Raw genomic sequence first — 17,986 nt, 5'->3', positions numbered from 1 at the left:
GCGTGTTACTTCTGGGTTTCGCCGCTCGCGCATGCGCAGACGCTCAAAATGATGTCACGCCCATGCGCAGAAGCGGCAAAACACTACCCACGCACGCGCAGTCGCGTCTTACATTTTACTCAGAATGCAAACGGGGCTCCGGAACGAATCCCATTTGTATCCAGAGGTACCACTGTACTATGAAACTCAAACATATAAGCAGTGGTACCTTTGTTCTCAAACACCTTGGTTCCCAGACATCAAAAACCTGGAATTAAGTGTTCTTTTTTTTAACATTTTCCGGAAGCCGAACGTCTGATGCAGCTGTCGGCTATTGTTTCCGGGGCGCCTGCACCAATCAGAAGCCGTGCCTTGGTTTCTGAACATTTCAGAAGTCAAACGGACTTCCAGAATGGATTAAGTTTGAGAACCAAGGTACCACTGTATTTGGCGCTTTCGTTTTTGCTATTTATTTGGCATTTTTGTTTCTGAGGCTTTTTCAGTTAATTTGTTTTTGTGACTGTGTGGAATCCAGTTCAGCTACTGATTGATTGATTGTGTTCGAAAACCAAGGCACAGCTGATTGGTTCAAAAACTGGTACACTTACTTCCGGGTTTTCAGCATTTGAGAACCAAGGCATTTGAGTACCAAGGTGTTTGAGAACCAAGGTACCATTGTATAAGGCACAGGAGCAGGGGCTGGTAGAAAAGTTGGCAACGCATTCATTCTTTCAGCCTTAGTCAGGGACAGTTCCTTTCCATGAATGTAGCTGAACAAGATTCTCCATGGTGGCTTTCCATTCTATTGTTCTTCTTTATTGTTCTCTCCCTCCTTTCAACTAAGAAAACACATCCGTGCCTTTTCTCAAAACAGGCCCTGCCTGTCCTGGGAGAGTCAGTCAGAGCCAGATAACTAAAGCCCAGCTGGAGAGGATGCAATTAACATCTGAAGTTGAGGAGGGGAGAGAAAGAACGACTTTTCTGTTCTCACCCACAGTTTGTTGGGCAGGTGCAATTCAAGACAAACCATGATTATACCATTTGGGGACTGTGTCTGTAACAAGGGGGAAAGAGGGGTATTTCAGGGCAAACACTCAAAGGAGGAGACTATTTAATTAACTTGTTTGCTCCAGGCTTTGGGGAAAAGTCTGGTGGTGGTGGGAGCATATTTTAACTGATTTTAACTGATCTCCAGTTGAGTTTCCCATCGGATAATAAAGTTGGGACCTTTTCCCTTTGCTCTGCCTGGTGCACACAAAATTAAGCCAGGAAGGACAGATAAGAAATCCAGTAAGTAATTTTTAAAAATACAAAAAGAATCAACGTTACCATGTCATGTGAGCAACTGAGCTAATTTGGGTAAGCACATTTGGTATGGGAATCTGGGTCCACTGGGGCTGACCCCAGAGGTGTCTGGCACAGCATGTATTTGGTTACAGATGCTCATTTCATTATTTTCACTTTCACGATACAGTACTGTACATAACCTTTCCTGCAACAAAAAAAATGCCTTCCAGTAGCACCTTAAAGACCAACTAAGTTAGTTCTTGGTATGAGCTTTCGTGTGTGCATGCACACGAAAGCTCATACCAAGAACTAACTTAGTTGGTCTTTAAGGTGCTACTGGAAGGAAATTTTTTTTGTTTTGACTATGGCAGACCAACACGGCTACCTATCTGTAACTTTCCTGCAACGTAAGGGTACTTCATCTGCAGTAAATGTGTTCAGCCAGGAGAGGGCAGCAGAGGAGAATTCCTTTTTATTCTTGTAAGAAGTCACGATTTTGCTATGACTTATTGCATCCAGATGACCTGTTTATTGAGCGTTCATACTGATTTGTTTGACAGTCAGCTTAACTTTTGAATAAGCATGCTGTAAATCTGAAGGCTAGTTGGGTTGGACTGAACTATAACATTTTCAAATTACCAGAAGGTTCGTTTTGGGTTCATGTTTGTTTTTTAGGGAAAGCTACTAGCAAATTCCTCATTACTTTGCATATGTTTAATTAGACTCCCCTTCATTAAAACAGCACTTATCTTGTAAGTATGACCAATGACATGTCTGGGTATTCGCTGTATCTTTTAAAAAAAACCTCACAAGATTTGCTCACCCCAAACTGCTCCCTTCCTTGGGAACTGTACGTGTTCGTATGTTAAGAGGCAATTTGGAAGATAACACATTAGAAACATCAAGCAATTATAACGTAAATGAATCATTGAATGAGATTCCTACATTGCAGGGGGTTGGGCTGGATGACGCACAGGAACCCCTCTCACATCTCCAATTTACAGTGGTACCTTGGTTCTCAAACGCCTTGGTACTCAAACATCTTGGAACCCAAACACTGCAAATCTGGAAGTAAGTGTTCCGGTTTGCAAACTTTTTTCGGAAGCCGAACATGCTCCGTTTTGAGGGTTAAGCTCCTGTTTTGAGTACCACACTTGAGTGTTACACTGAGGTCTGTCTGTTTTTGCTATTTATTTTGCATTTTTGTGACTCTTTTTTTTAAAAAAAATGTGATGGTGTGGAACCCAGTTCAGCTACTGATTGATTGATTGATTGATTGTGTGTCTGCAGTATGTTGTTTATTGCTTTCATTTTATGGATCAATAGTCTTGTTAGATAGTAAAATTCATGTTGAATTGCTGTTTTAGGGGTTGTTTTTAAAAGTCTGGAACAGATTAATCCATTTTGCATTACTTGCTTTGGGAAAGCGCACCTTGGTTTTGGAACGCTTTGGTTTTGGAACAGACTTCCGGAACAGATTAAGTTTGAGAACCAAGGTACCACTGTACCTTATAAATACTTGCCATTTCTGGCAAGAGATTTAGGACATAACATAATGTTTGAGGACTGGGAAAGATTGTGGAAGAAAGTGGTGAAGTTCACCGCATGTACTTTGTTAAAGGAAAATATTATGAAAATGATGTATAGATGGTATTTGACTGCTGTAAAATTAGCAAAGATGTATCATAATTGTGATAATACATGTTGGAAATGTAAAGAAAAGGAAGGAACATTCTTTCATATGTGGTGGACCTGCCCCAAGGTGAAAGACTTCTGGGAAAAGATTTATAATGAATTGAAAAAAATGTTGAAATATACATTTATAAAGAAACCAGAGGCCTTTCTTTTTGGAATAACAGATTCGGAATTGCCCAAGAAAGATGTTAATCTATTTTTGTATGCCACAACTGCGGCTTGTATTTTGTTAGCTAAAAAGTGGGAAACTCAAGAATTACCAACAGTAGAAGAATGGCAGATGAAGATGATGGATTTTATGGAGCTAGCCGATCTAACCGGAAGAGTCCGCGACCAGAAGGAGGAGGAACACCACGAAGAATGGAAGAAATTTAATGATTATTTAGCTAAATTTGTTAAGCTAAAATAACTGGAAATAGCGTCCAGATACTTAATGGGCTTAGGATTGTATTTATGTTAACTGATAAAATAATATGTCTAATACAAGAAGGAGAAGATTTAAAGATGTTAATGTTTAATTTAAAGGGTATTAAAATCGGGATTTGGAAAACCGTTATAAGGATATGCAATGAAATTCAACTAAGGGGAAATGAGGAAGTCGTTTTACGAAGTAAATAACTGTTATTTTCAATAAGGTTATGATTTATGTTTGTTATGTTTTGTTTGTTTTATGTTTTTGTTTGTCGTCGATATTGTAAAAACTAATAATTTTTTTGCAATAAATAAATACTTGCCATTTCAAATGTGCTCCCTTCCGATTTGCCTTCTAACACACAAGCATGCACATCCAGAGGGTTCCCAATGAATAGAGCAGGATGGGACAAGTAAAGAATTTATAGAAACCACATGGCTTGCAACAAATATGTCAACAGAGTATTCCCACAAAGAATCTGGCAACTGGGGGGGAAATTATATCATTCTCACTCCTGTGTTCTAGCACAACCCTCCAACCCCCTCAATTGAGCGGGGGGGGGGGTGCCACTCTTTTTGGTTCACCTCAGGCAGCAAAACATCTTGTGCCAATTGTCATGAGAGCGCTTGGACTAGAATTATCAACCAAAAGCTTTATTTTTCTGGCTTATCACCACAACAGTCATTAACGCTGAGCTTCAGTAAAGCAAATAATCTGATTAGACAGCGCCTATATGATATTGAGCGGCAGAATAATTCAGCCACGACAAGGAATTTTTTTCCACGGTATAATTATTTTTCACCCAGTCATTTTGGCACGTTGGCACCCTGTTTGCAAAATTTAACAGTTCCGAAATACAGACGCGCTTTCACTTACGCAGGATTAAATGTGCTGCCTTCAGCTGTACCTGAGGGTCAATTTCAAAAAACCCCGCTGGAAAAATGGTAATCTCCATGTGGAAATAACCATTTTTCCAGCGGATTTTTTTTTAATCGACTGCCATGTCCCTGTGGAGATGGCAGTATCGAATGAGTAGCTCATGAGCTTCTGGCTCACACTCTTTATAAAGATTTGAGGAGTGAGGTTATTAGTAAAGGTAAAGGTACCCCTGCCCGTACAGGCCAGTCTTGCCAGACTCTAGGGTTGTGCGCTCATCTCACTCTATAGGCCGGGAGCCAGCGCTGTCCGCAGACACTTCCGGGTCATGTGGCCAGCGTGACAAGCTGCATCTGGTGAGCCAGCGCAGCACATGGAACACCGTTTACCTTCCCGCTGGTAAGCGGTCCCTATTTATCTACTTGCACCCGGAGGTGCTTTCGAACTGCTAGGTTGGCAAGCGCTGGGACCAAACGACAGGAGCGCACCCCGCCGCAGGGATTTGAACCGCCGACCATGCGATCGGCAAGTCCTAGGCGCTGAGGTTTTGCCCACAGCGCCACCCGCATCCCTAGTGAGGTTATTGTTGTTGTTGTTTAGTCGTTTAGTCGTGTCCGACTCTTCGTGACCCCATGGACCAGAGAACGCCAGGCACCTCTGTCCTCCACTGCCTCCCGCAGTTTGGTCAAACTCATGCTGGTAACCTTGAAAACACTATCCAACCATCTCGTCCTCTGCCGTCCCCTTCTCCTTGTGCCCTCCATCTTTCCCAACATCAGGGTCTTCTCCAGGGAGTCTTCTCTTCTCATGAGGTGGCCAAAGTACTGGAGCCTCAGCTTCACAATCTGTCCTTCCAGTGAGCACTCAGGGTTGATTTCCTTCAGTATGGAGAGGTTTGATCTTCTTGCAGTCCATGGGACTCTCAAGAGTCTCCTCCAGCACCATAATTCAAAAGCATCAATTCTTCGGCGATCAGCCTTCTTTATGGTCCAGCTCTCACTTCCATACATCACTACTGGGAAAACCATAGCTTTAACTATACGAACCTTTGTTGGTAAGGTGATGTCTCTACTTCTCAAGATGCTGTCTAGGCCTGTCATTGCCCTTCTCCCAAGAAGCAGGCGTCTTTTAATTTCGTGGCTGCTGTCACCATCTGCAGTGATCATTGAGCCCAAGAAAGTAAAATCTCTCACTACCTCCATTTCTTCCCCTTCTATTTGCCAGGAGGTGATGGGACCAGTGGCCATGATCTTCGTTTTTTTGATGTTGAGCTTCAGACCATATTTTGCGCTCTCCTCTTTCACCCTCATTAAAAGGTTCTTTAATTCCTCCTCACTTTCTGCCATCAAGGTTGTGTCATCTGCATATCTGAGGTTGTTGATATTTCTTCCGGCAATCTTAATTCCAGCTAGGGATTCATCCAGCCCAGCCTTTCGCATGATGAATTCTGCATATAAGTTAAATAAGCAGGGAGACAAAATACAGCCTTATCGTACTCCTTTCCCAATTTTGAACCAATCAGTTGTTCCATATCCAGTTCTAACTGTAGCTTCTTGTCCCACATAGAGATTTCTCAGGAGACAGATGAGGTGATCTGGCACTCCCATTTCTTTAAGAACTTGCCATAGTTTGCCGTGGTCGACACAGTCAAAGGCTTTTGCATAGTCAATGAAGCAGAAGTAGATGTCTTTCTGGAACTCTCTAGCTTTCTCCATAATCCAGCGCATGTTTGCAATTTGGTCTCTGGTTCCTCTGCCTCTTCTAAATCCAGCTTGCACTTCTGGGAGTTCTCGGTCCACATACTGCTTGAGCCTTCCTTGTAGAATTTTAAGCATAACCTTGCTAGCGTGTGAAATGAGTGCAATTGTGCGGTAGTTGGAGCATTCTTTGGCACTGCCCTTCTTTGGGATTGGGATGTAGACTGATCTTCTCCAATCTTCTGGCCACTGCTGAGTTTTCCAAACTTGTTGGCATATTGAGTGTAGCACCTTAACAGCATCATCTTTTAAAATTTTAAATAGTTCAGCTTGAATACCATCACTTCCACTGGCCTTGTTATTTGCAGTGCTTTCTAAGGCCCATTTGACTTCACTTTCCAGGATGTCTGGCTCAAGGTCAGCAACCACACTACCTGGGGTATACGAGACATCCATTTCTTCCTGGTATAATTCCTCTGTGTATTCTTGCCACCTCTTCTTGATGTCTTCTGCTTCTGTTAGGTCCTTTCCACTTTTGTCCTTTATTATGGAAATCTTTGTACGAAATGTTCCTTTCATATCTCCAATTTTCTTGAACAGATCTCTGGTTCTTCCCATTCTATTGCTTTCCTCTATTTCTTTGCATTGCTCGTTTAAGAAGGTCTTCTTGTCTCTCCTTGCTATTCTTTGGAAATCTGCATTCAATTTCCTGTATCTTTCACCATCTCCCTCGCATTTTGCTTGCCTTCTCTCCCCCGCTATTTGTAAGGCCTCATTGGACAGCCACTTGGCTTTCTTGCATTTCCTTTTCATTGGGATGGTTTTCGTTGCTGCCTCCTGTATAATGTTACGAGCCTCCATCCATAGTTCTTCAGGCATTCTGTCCACCAAATCTAAATCCTTAAACCTGTTCCTCACTTCCACTGTGTATTCATAAGGGATTTGACTTAGATTGTATCTTACCGGCCCAGTGGTTTTTCCTACTTTCTTCAGTTTAAGCTTGAATTTTGCTATAAGAAGCTGATGATCTGAGCCACAGTCAGCTCCAGGTCTTGTTTTTGCTGACTGTATAGAGCTTCTCCATCTTTGGCTGCAGAGAATATAATCAATCTGATTTCGATGCTGCCCATCTGGTGATGTCCATGTGTAGAGTCGTCTCTTGTGTTGTTGGAAAAGCGTGTTTGTGATGACCAGCTTGTTCTCTTGACAGAACTCTATTAGCCTTTGCCCTGCTTCGTTTTGATCTCCAAGGCCAAACTTGCCAGTTGTTCCTTTTATCTCTTGACTCCCTACTTTAGCATTCCAATCCCCTATAATGAGAAGAACATCCTTCTTTGGTGTCACTTCTATAAGGTCTTGTAAGTCTTCATAGAATTGGTCAATTTCAGTTTCTTCAGCACAAGTAGTTGGTGCATAAACTTGGATTACTGTGATGTTAAAAGGTCTGCCTTGGATTCGTATCGAGATCATTCTATCATTTTTGAGATTGCATCCCAGTACAGCTTTCGCCACTCTTTTGTTGACTATGAGGGCCACTCCATTTCTTTTACGGGTTTCTTGCCCACAGTAGTAGATATGATGGTCATCCGAACTGAATTCACCCATTCCCGTCCATTTTAGTTCACTGATGCCCAGGATGTCAATATTTATTCTTGCTGTCACGGCCACCCAGGATGGGTCCCAGCTCACAAGAGACCTCACTCCGTTGCAGCTTATTTACAGGAAAAGTTTATTGTAGATTTCTGCTTCTCATACAGTTCAGCATTGTGGCCGTACGTCTGCCACGTTAGACCGCTGAAGTCCCCTCTGACTCCTCCCCTCTTCCGCACCAACTTAATAGCCTGGCTCTAGACCACCTCTTCCTCTCCTTTCTTTTCCGCAGGGTCTTCCTGCCCCCCTGGGTTCCCTCTCTCCGTGACTCGCCTGAGGCTGAATCCTCTGCCGCCTCTTCCCCCCTCTTTCTGGCTTTAGGGCCGGGCTCCTCCCCTGAGCTCTCTCCACTTCCGCGCGCCTCTACGTTTGAACTTGGCGCGCGTACGTTGCTGCTGACCTTTCTTTCGACCGCTACACCACCCCCTGTTCTGCTCTCCACCCTTTCCGGCTGAACACCCTGCTCCAACCCCCTCTCTCTGTTCTCTCCTAATCCTGCCCCCTCCGAGAGGCTGACGACTCCACCCCCTTTACTCCGTTCCGGCTGAGACGTCTCTTGCTTCCTCTGTCTTCCACTGGGCTCCTCTCCGCTTCTCCCTTCTCCTCCCCTTTGCTTGATTAAGGTAACCCCCTTTTGAGAATCCTCTGACTCGCTGCTCAGACTCGTGGATTCCCTCAGAATTCCGTCATCTTCTTCCTCATCCTTCTGCCCCTCCTCCCACTCGCTCTCCGTCTCCTCTGTCATCTCCTCCTCTCTCCCAGAAACCCTGACATCCATCCCCCCCTCGAAGCCCCCCCTTCCCCCCTCCCGCTCGCCGGGGACCGGTTGTGGAAACTGCGGCTCTTCGGGGGTAGGCTCAGGATACAGGTCGTCTACGTCAATGTTCTCTGCTGGCAGTTCTGTGTATGTGTATTCGAAGTCGGGTTCTTCCCCCAAATGCTTCTCAGTCTCTGCTTCCATCGCTACTTCCTCCGGTGCTGCCCGCCAAGGACCTATCAGCCACCTCTTACGCCATTCCTCCTCTGGCTGCTCCTCCCACCAATAAGGGGTTTCCGTGTCCACCCCCGAGCACGATCCCCTGGGCGGGCTTGATTCTGGTGTTCTTTCCTCGGGGGAAGAGAAACCCCTGAACGTGCTATCTGACAATGTGGGTGTGAAAAGCCAGTCATCAAAGTACTCAGCTGGCATGGGTCTATGTGGGAAAAGTGCATGGAACTCGTCTTTCAAAAGGGGTTCGTCTAACTCGTAGCCTGGCACCCAACTATTAGCAGCGGCTGGTGTGCCCTCCCTGGCGAGAAAATATTCAACTCCCTCCTCCCCCCATCTCGAGTCCAGTATCTCTGTGACCTCGTTAAGAGGTTCTGGTCTTGGCGATTCCCCCCTCTCAGGCGCCCTCCTACGTGGCTCTGGGGGTGCTCCTGACTCTTGAAACCTGTGTGGGGTTTTGTAGGGAGTGAGCACCGACCTATGAAAGACCGGGTGCACCCTGGAACCTTCCGGAAGGGCTAGACGAAAAGCCACCGGATTGATCTTAGCCTCAACTTGATATGGCCCTAGCTGCCTGTGTCCTAACTTCTTCTTGGCCAATGACCTGGCCGGCATCGCGTGGGCTGCTAACCACACCCAGTCCCCAACCTGGATGTCCTCTCCCGCCCTCCTGTGCTTATCGGCCTGCACCTTATACGCCTGTTTTGCCAGCTCCAAATGTCTCCGCAGCTCCTCGTGTACCTCTTGCAACTCCGCTGCAAACTGGTCGGCATCTTGAGGCCCCCCCCCTCCTGGTGCCGCAAATCTCGGGAAGGTTCTGGGATGACGGCCATTGTTCGCGAAGAAAGGCGTCACCCCGGTGGATGCGTGTTTCGCGTTGTTGTAGGCGAATTCAGCCATCGGTAGATAGTCCACCCACGCCGCAGGTCGCTGGTTGGCGTAGCACCGCAGGTACTGCTGCATGATCGCGTTGACCCTCTCCGCTTGACCGTTGGTTTGTGGATGCCTCGCCGATGTCAGGTTGATTTTGACGTGCAAGATGCCCAGAAGCTTTCGCCAGAAAGTGGAAACAAACTGGCGCCCCCTGTCGGACAAGACGGACTGCGGAAGTCCATGCACTCTGAAGACGTGATCGATGAAGAGCTTTGCGGTCTGTTCTGCCGTCGCCACCTTGGCACAAGGGATGAAGTGCGCCATCTTGGTGAACAAGTCCACCACCACTAACACCGCCGTCTTACCTCTGGAGCTGGGCAGGTCTGTAACAAAGTCCAACGCTACCCTCTCCCACGGTTGCTGCGGTGTCTCCAGCGGTTCTAGCAATCCCGCCTGCTTCTGGTGCACTGGTTTGGACCTCTGGCAGATATCACACCTGGCGACGTAGTCCGCCACCTCTCCTCTCATCTGGGGCCACCAAAAGTCTCTAGCCACCAACTCCATCGTCTTCTCTTTGCCGAAATGGCCTGCACTAGGGGCGTCATGCAACTGTTGCAGAACCTTGGCTCGAAGATCGTCGGTGGGCACGTAAAGGGCACCCTTACGAGTCAAAAGTCCATCATGCAATTGAAACTCATCGTTGCGTCGCGACCCTCCGCGTAGCTCCTCCATCTTAGACTGTGCAAACTGATCCCTTTGCAACGCGCGTCGCACCGCGTCCAGGTCGACTGCGATGGTAGCGCACGTCCACGCCTGCGGTGCGAAAATGTGCTTTGCTGCGATTGGAGCTGCTTCCTCCAAGTATTGCGGCTTTCGGGACAGCGCGTCTGCAATAACATTGGAGTCTCCTGGGATGTATTCTATTTTGAAGTCGAAGTCCGCAAAGAACTCCGCCCAGCGCATGTGTCGCTGGGTCTGCAACTTAGCCGTCCGCCAATACTCTAAGTTCTTGTGATCCGTGCGGACCTGCACCGTGTGCTTGGCTCCTATTAAGAAGTGTCGCCACGCTTTGAAAGCTGCATGAATGGCCAACAACTCCCTGTCCCATATGGTATAATTGCGCTCCGTCTTGCTGAGCTTCCGGGAGTAGAACGCACCCGGTCGCCAGTTGCCTTGTGAATCCTCTTGCAAAAGAACGGCCCCAACCGCTCTATCTGACGCATCGGTCTCTACCCGCATGGGTTTGCCGGGATTCACGTGGAGCAGCTGCTCTTCGGAGGCGAAAAGACCCTTAAGCGTCCGGAAGGACCGCTCCGCTTGTTCGGTCCAGACGAACTTCTTCTTCTTGGAACTGAGGGTGTCAGTGATCGCCGCCGTCGCGTTTGCAAAACCTTTAATAAACTTGCGGTAAAAATTGGCAAAGCCGATGAACCTCTGGACCTCTTTCCGATTTCGAGGGCTTTTCCAGTCCAACAGCGCTTGAACCTTAGCCCTGTCCATGGCCAGTCCCTCGTCGGACAACTTGTAGCCAAGGAAATCAACCTCTCTGACATCAAACTGGCACTTTTCCAACTTGGCGTACAGCCTGTGTTCCTTCAGCCTCTGCAGGACCTCTCTCACGTCCTTATCGTGATCCTCCGGCGATTCCGAGAAAATCAGGATATCGTCGAGAAAGCAGACACACTTTTTGTAGAGGAGACCTGCTAGCACGTGGTGCATAAATGCTTGAAAAACGTGGCTGCCATTTTGGAGGCCGAAAGGCATGACTCTGTATTCGTATGTGCCCAGAGGGGTGAACATGGCGGTCTTCCACTCATCTCCTTTCCGGATGCGGATGAGATTGTAAGCTCCACGTAGGTCCAGCTTGGTGAAAATCTTGCCCCTCCTGACGGTCGCTAAAAGGTCGTCAATCTTGGGCATGGGGAAAGCTTTGGGCTTAGTCAAGCTGTTGATGAACCTGTAATCCACTATAAGCCTTTTTTGGGGCGTGTCTTTCTTCTTCACAAAGAAAACAGGGCTGCCTCCCGCTGCTTTAGATTCCTGGATGAAACCCCGCTTGAGGTTATGGTCTATGAACTCCCGAAGCTCTTGCATTTCGTCCTCCGACATGGAGTACAGCTTGGCAGCAGGCAGTTGCGCCCCTGGCACTAAATCAATCGCGCAGTCGTAAGGTCTGTGAGGCGGCAACTTGTCAGCTTCCTTCTCACAGAAAACCTCCAAGAATTCCTGGTACTTGTGAGGCACTGTTTGCACCATACCCAGATGCAACGGCTGCTCAGCTTCTCCTCCCTGATCGGTCTGAAAGCAATGCTGAGCACAATACGACGAACAAAAGTTGATCTGCCTCTGGTACCACGCAACCGCGGGACTGTGCCTCTCCAGCCAACTCATGCCTAACACGATGGGTGTGTCCGATAAGTGGGTGACATTGAAACTAATAAGCTCTCGATGGTTGCCAATCTGCATCATCATGGGAGGGGTTTGCTGCACCACTTGCCCCCCCAGCAACCTCCTGCCGTCCACCGTGACCACGTTCAGAGGCGTCGATGCAGGCAGGAGCGCCATGTTGTGCTGCTTAACGAACTGCAGTCCCATGAAGTCGGCGTTGCTTCCCGAATCGATCGTTATTGGAACCTCGAGGAGTCTCCCATCAGGCAACTGGAGTGTCGCTGTGAGCAGAACTGCCGGTTTGGGAGGCAAAGGGTCCACGCTCTGCAGTGATGCTGGGGGCTTGTCTACAGATCCGCCTGGCTGAGCCCCAGTAGCTCTGCTTCCAGCCAGGCACTGTCGTTTCCCTGAAGCTGCTCCCCTGGTTGCACCTCTGCTGTTACAGTTGCCAGCGCTGCAGTGTGCTTCTGGAGCCTCTGGGGGCACTCTTTCGCCATATGGTGCGCACTGTCACAGATGTAACACTTCCTGGTTCCTCTAGGAGGCTTCGCTTTGGCTGCACCAGGGACAGGGCTCTGGGATGGCTTCTGAGCCCTAGCACCACCAATCTCCATTGGCTCCTCGCTGTCCTTCCCCATTGGCGAGGGGTGCGCACGGCTGAAGTCCCTGTGCACAAAAGGGAGAGTCCTTGCTTGCGCACGCGCTTGGGGCCCGTCCTCCTCGTGCCACGGACGCCCCTCATGTCGAATTCCAATAGCTAAAGCCCGGTGCACCACGTCTTCTAGGGTCTGGGGTCTGTCCCCCCTAGCGATCTCATCCTTGATGGGGGGGCTCAATCCCTCCCAAAAAAGATCTCTGACCGGTTTACTGTCCTTTGGCCAATCTAAGGCGGTGAGCAACGCAAAAAATTTAGAGTGGTATTGGCGCACAGTCGCTTTCCCCTGCCTCAGCCCGTGCATTTGACGGCGCGCAATGTCCACATCCACAGAGGATTGAAAACAAGAATCCATCGCTTTGATGAACGCAGTTGAATCGCGACGGGCTGGTCCATCTTCGCGCCACAAATTGCGGAGCCAAGCCCTGGCCTCCCCATGCAGGTGCGAAACAATGAACCCCACTTTCTCCTCCTCATCTTTAAAATCGTGACGGAGTAAGTGCAGTGCATATACAACGTCCGCTCTGAAATTGGGATAGTCTTGCAAGTTGCCATTAAAATGCGGAACTAGGGCACCCCCCCTCCGTCCAAGCGCAATGCCCTCCGCTCTGGATCCTGGGGCCCCCGCCTTGTCCGCGCGCTCCCATCTTGCCTGCAAATCCTGGCACGTCTTCTCCAAGTCGTCATTCTTCTTCTGCGAAGCAATGACTGCCGATGTGAGAGCGGTAACCTGATTCCGCAATGCAACCAGCTGCTCCTCAGCGCTCATGGCTGCTCCCGTTCGTGAGCTTCGCAAAAAAAAATTTTTGCTTTGAGAGAGGGGACTTACTGTCACGGCCACCCAGGATGGGTCCCAGCTCACAAGAGACCTCACTCCGTTGCAGCTTATTTACAGGAAAAGTTTATTGTAGATTTCTGCTTCTCATACAGTTCAGCATTGTGGCCGTACGTCTGCCACGTTAGACCGCTGAAGTCCCCTCTGACTCCTCCCCTCTTCCGCACCAACTTAATAGCCTGGCTCTAGACCACCTCTTCCTCTCCTTTCTTTTCCGCAGGGTCTTCCTGCCCCCCTGGGTTCCCTCTCTCCGTGACTCGCCTGAGGCTGAATCCTCTGCCGCCTCTTCCCCCCTCTTTCTGGCTTTAGGGCCGGGCTCCTCCCCTGAGCTCTCTCCACTTCCGCGCGCCTCTACGTTTGAACTTGGCGCGCGTACGTTGCTGCTGACCTTTCTTTCGACCGCTACACCACCCCCTGTTCTGCTCTCCACCCTTTCCGGCTGAACACCCTGCTCCAACCCCCTCTCTCTGTTCTCTCCTAATCCTGCCCCCTCCGAGAGGCTGACGACTCCACCCCCTTTACTCCGTTCCGGCTGAGACGTCTCTTGCTTCCTCTGTCTTCCACTGGGCTCCTCTCCGCTTCTCCCTTCTCCTCCCCTTTGCTTGATTAAGGTAACCCCCTTTTGAGAATCCTCTGACTCGCTGCTCAGACTCGTGGATTCCCTCAGAATTCCGTCATCTTCTTCCTCATCCTTCTGCCCCTCCTCCCACTCGCTCTCCGTCTCCTCTGTCATCTCCTCCTCTCTCCCAGAAACCCTGACACTTGCCATCTCATTTTTGACCACCTCCAACTTACCCAGGTTCATGGTTCTTACATTCCAGGTTCCTATGCAATATTTTTCTTTACAGCATTGGACTTTCCTTTCGCTTCCAGGCATATCCGCAACTGAGCGTCCTTTCGGCTTTGGCCCAGCCACTTCATCAGCTCTGGATCTACTTGTACTTGCCCTCCGCTCTTCCCCAGTAGCATGTTGGACACCTTCTGACCTGAGGGGCTCATCTTCCAGCGTCATATCTTTTATATGCCTGTTGTCTTTGTCCATGGAGTTTTCTTGGCAGGGATACTGGAGTGGCTTGCCGGTTCCTCCTCCAGGTGGATCACGTTTGGTCAAACTCTCCACTATGACCTGTTCATCTTGGGTGCCCTGCTTGGCATAGTTCATAGCTTCTCTGAGTTCTTCAAGCCCCTTCGCCACGACAAGGCAGTGATCCATGAAGGGGAGTGAGGTTATTACCCCTCTATTATTGTCCATGCCGGATTGCTCAGCCATTGTTACCGTGTCCTTTCTTCTAGCTGCAGATCAAGATAATCAGGTGACAGCAAAAACTGCAAAAAAAAAAATAATAAAAATAGCAGGGGCAATTAGAATAACATCTATTATTTGATTATTGATGTAAACCTCCAGAATGTATTTTGTATACAGTGGTACCTCAGGTTAAGTACTTAATTTGTTCCGGAGGTCCGTACTTTACCTGAAACTGTTCTTAAACTAAAGCACCACTTTAGCTAATGGGGCCTCCTGCTGCTGCTGCACCGCCGGAGCCCGATTTCTGTTCTCATCCCGAAGCAAAGTTCTTAACCTGAAGCACTATTTCTGAGTTAACGGAGTCTGTAACCTGAAGCGTATGTAACCTGAAGCCTAGGTAAGCTGAGGTACCACTGTAGTTAAGTTTTTAACCTCTGTCTTCAGTGCGTTTTATTTTATTGCTATGGCTAGTAGCTGATGTAAATAAAGATTCCCCTGAACACCTTGGGCCAGTCCTGCCTATTCAGCAAATCAGATGGTTTTGCTAGTTACATAAAAGCTGCCTTCAACCTTTCAGCTGGACCAAAGGAACTGGCCGAGAGGACACTGCCCCTGATATGGGGGACGGCAGAATCTGTTTTCCTTTCTGATCCACAGGCCAAAACCTCTCTATCTCTACATACATACAAACCCATCCCCTGCTGCCCCTCGGTCTTGCCCCATCTCAATTCCTCTGCTGTGTTTACCTGCCGGGAAAGTTCAAAAGCGAGAAAGAGATAGCCGCCTCCTTTCTGCAGTGGGCCAAGTCACACAAGGTGAAGTGACTCCTCTTTGAGGAAAGGCTACAGCTTTTTGCAACTTTTTAATTGAGAGGAAAGACAAGTTAGAGGCAACATTATAGAAGTTTAAAACAAACAAACCATGCACAGCATGGAGAAATACGTTTAGAAAAGATTGGAAAATATGGACAGATTAGCTACATATGAATGAATTGCATGTTGATGCAAATTAAGAATGGATAAAAATGAAGAAATCTGGAATAAATATTTAAGCGATAAGGCGGATAGTGGTCGGAAGTGAGGGGAGGAGAGAGAGGTGGAAAAATATTGTTAAAAAGGTTCAGTCATAGGTAAAGGGACCCCTGACCATTAGGTCCAGTCGTGGCCGACTCTGGGGTTGTGGCGCTCATCTCACTTTATTGGCCGAGGGAGCCGGCGTACAGCTTCCGGTTCATGTGGCCAGCATGAATAAGCCGCTTCTGGAGAACCAGAGCAGCGCACAGAAATGCCGTTTACCTTCCCGCTGGAGCGGTACCTATTTATCTACTTGCACTTTTGACGTGCTTTCGAACTGCTAGGTTGGCAGGAGCAGGGAGCTCACCCCATCCCAGGGATTCGAACCACCGCCCTTCTGATCGGCAAGTCCTAGTGTCTGTGGTTTAACCCACAGCGCCACCTGCATCCCACCAGTCATAGGTATATCAGATTATATTTAAATCTGAATTGTTATTATTGTTGTTATTATGGGTTTTTTTGTTGTAGTGTCTTTTGTGGTTGTTGTTTGTATCGAAAAAATGATTAAATAATTTAAAAAGACAAAAACCAGGGTAGTCTATCTAGAACAGACTGGGCCTCTCCTTGTGAGATGGGGAAAGATTCCAGAAAGGCTGAGAAGAGAGGTGTGTTGTGGGGCGAAATCACAGGGTCACAGCGAGCTAAGCCCTGGTCCGAGCGCTGACAGGCACCACTAAGCTTAATCTCCTGCCCGGCACCCTAGTCTCTCAGCAGGTGGCAGGGGGGAGGGGTGGCGGTGTTGACGGCGAGGGCGTTGCAAAATCCAGAACACAGATATGTCCTGAGACTGCCTCCTGGGGGTGGCATCTTTCAGACACAATGCGCAATAATGTCCTGTCTCGGAAGTGGGAGCAAACTCAGCCATAGCCAAGCAAGCGCTTCGCCAAAACATCTTCCACTTCTGCGGGTGGCTGTATTCAGGGAGGAATTGGTCACCAGTTCTGATCCCGTTAGGAATCCTGTCTGGAATGCTTTCAACTGAAACCTTATGTGGATTTCAAACAGGATTAGGAGCATGCCAGCTTTCCTTTTCGAAATTCGGGTGGCAAGGAGGTTGGGGCAACACAGTTCTACCTCCTTTGTCAGAGGCAGTAAATGACTCTGAATGTCAATAGCTTTGAACCGGAAGTGTGGAGAGTTGCTCTAAAAATTCTCATGGGGAAAAGGCGCTTTCCTTTTCCTTAAAGGAATAGTGATCCATAGGGGATTTTTTTCCTGGGGAAAGAGGGTGGTATTCAATGCTTTACTTAGTGTGGACCCACCGAAATGAACAAGTGTGGCTAACTTACATCCATTAATTTCAATAAGTCATCTTTGAGTAAAACTACTACTCTTCTTGTTGTTTAGTCCTGGCCGACTCTTCGTGACCCCATGGACCAGAGCACGCCAGGCACTCCTGTCTTCCACTGCCTCCCGCAGTTTGGTCAGACTCATGCTGGTAGTTTCGACAACACTGTCCAACCATCTCATCCTCTGACGTCCCCTTCTCCTTGTGCCCTCCATCTTTCCCAACATCAGGGTCTTTTCCAGGGAGTCTTCTCTTCTCATGAGGTAGCCAAAGTATTGGAGCCTCAGCTTCAGGATCTGTCCTTCCAGTGAGCACTCAGGGCTGATTTCCTTCAGAATGGATAGGTTTGATCTTCTTGCAGTCCGTGGGACTCTCAAGAGTCTCCTCCAGCACCATAATTCAAAAACATCAATTCTTCGGCGATCAGCCTTCTTTATGGTCCAGCTCTCATTTCCATACAACACTACTGGGAAAACCATAGCTTTAACTATACGGACCTTTGTTGGCAAGGTGATGTCTCTGCTTTTTAAGATGCTGTCTAGGTTTGTCATTGCTTTTCTCCCAAGAAGCAGGCGTCTTTTAATTTCGTGACTGTTGTCACCATCTGCAGTGATCATGGAGCCCGAGCAAGTAAAATCTCTCACTGCCTCCATTTCTTCCCCTTCTCTCTGGGTAACTGCATTTCCAAGCGGCACTTAAATGCGGTGGCTGATTGCTAGATAGCCAGAGTAGGCCTAAGGGCCCTACGCCTTTTAGGGACCCCGTGAAAACGGATCAAAATGAAATTGATTTGATTTTTGAAATTACAAAAGCATATTAGGAGATAATTTGTGAGGGGCGGCCCGAGATTTCAACTGCCTAGGGGCCTCCAGAGGGTTTAATCCAGCATTGCTCAAATGGCGCTTGTGCTCACAGACCAACAGCTTTTCCTTTTGGCAGGAACTGGGCGTGCCTTCAAATGCTGCAAGGAGGTGTAATTTATGGTTGCATTACTACAGACCGCCTGGCTTTTATAGGCATAGAAGCTTTGCCATAAAAACGGAG

Source organism: Podarcis melisellensis, assembly GCF_964234715.1.
Source record: "Podarcis melisellensis genome assembly, chromosome: 16".
In the NCBI taxonomy this organism is placed as follows: Eukaryota; Metazoa; Chordata; class Lepidosauria; order Squamata; family Lacertidae; genus Podarcis; species Podarcis melisellensis.
The sequence above is the reverse complement of the archived record's forward strand: the minus strand, read 5'-3'. Positions refer to the sequence as shown.